The sequence below is a fragment of the Strongylocentrotus purpuratus genome, unplaced genomic scaffold (genome assembly GCF_000002235.5).
Source record: "Strongylocentrotus purpuratus isolate Spur 01 unplaced genomic scaffold, Spur_5.0 spur5_scaffold_15, whole genome shotgun sequence".
NCBI lineage: Eukaryota > Metazoa > Echinodermata > Echinoidea > Camarodonta > Strongylocentrotidae > Strongylocentrotus > Strongylocentrotus purpuratus.
The window spans coordinates 30,451,968-30,453,317 of record NW_022145600.1 but is presented as its reverse complement, the minus strand read 5'-3'; positions in this window follow the sequence as shown (position 1 = coordinate 30,453,317).

Here is a 1,350-nt window from a genome sequence, read left to right as displayed (position 1 = left end):
GTGAGAACCCAAGTCTTTATTGAGTTTTCGTTTGAAACGTTGCTCAAACGTGCGTTTCGCTACATGTACATGTATATGATGTTTCTGGCTGGTTCAAGTATCTACGATGTACATTGGTAAACATTAGTGAAATGTACAGTGTAAAATGTAAAATGAATAGTCCCCATCAGACCATCATGTAAAGCAGTCATTATCCCAGCCCCCAGGGCAGACAGGCACTCGATGTCCTCACTCATCCATTTATTCTTTGAATCACATTGTACTAGACTTGTAAAGTGTGCCTTCTAAGCCATACATTAGCTGGCCATTCTATTGATTATACCCACAATGATCAATGCTACGAGCCGAGCCACTAGCTCTTCTCATCTGCTCCATGTATTATTGAGCTAGCTCTGAAGGATATTGGACGATGAGGATTAATTTTGTTATTCACCTGAGCCTCAGAAGTCTACTACAATAGGGGAGGTGTCAGAGACAGACATGATATAACTGCATGTCCTGCCACAATGTACTTGTACATCTTGGCAATGCAGAGAAAATTGTCTACCGGTATTCGTTTTAATAATACTTTTTCAGATCATTACATGGATATCTTATATTATGAGTATTGTTACTTGTGAATGTTTTTGAGCCTCAGAAGTTGGCTAAAAAAGGGATGGTATCAGAGATAGACAAGATACCACTGTCTAGCCACAATATGCACACACATCTTGACAGTGCTGAGAATATGGACTTGAACATTTAGACTATTAGGAACTTGCATATATCTTGATTTTAAAGCAAAAGCTCTATATGCCTACAACAGTTCTTGGATCTTCACTTTTCCTGTCCATGAATTTTTATATATTACTTTTGACAATGAACCTGAATTTATGACTGATACAGATGTAATCAAAATGTATATGTTTCATTTGGAAATATGTTATGGTAGTCACATACTGTACACTATCTTAATGAAATAGATATACATTAGTACATCAACGAGCGATCTTAGAAATTGATGAAATTATGAAAATACAATGTAAAAGTAAGAGAAATTGAAAAGTAAAGTGAAAACAAACAAGTATTTATTGAAGTCACCCTCTTTCTGTTATCACCACCCTCTCTAATTTGTGTCATTTAGATCCGATTGTTATAAATATATTTAATACATGCACATATTAATGACTCATTTTTGTCCTTCTCTTTTCAGAAATGGAGTGATCATCTTTGGAGTTTCATCAAAGGGTGAAACCGTTTAACTCTGAAAGCTTCTCAACAACCGAGAATAAAGAAAGACACATCTGATAATCAAAGTATCCTCTAATATAGATGCAAACAATGATCCTGAGGCAGGAAACACTTCTTTAA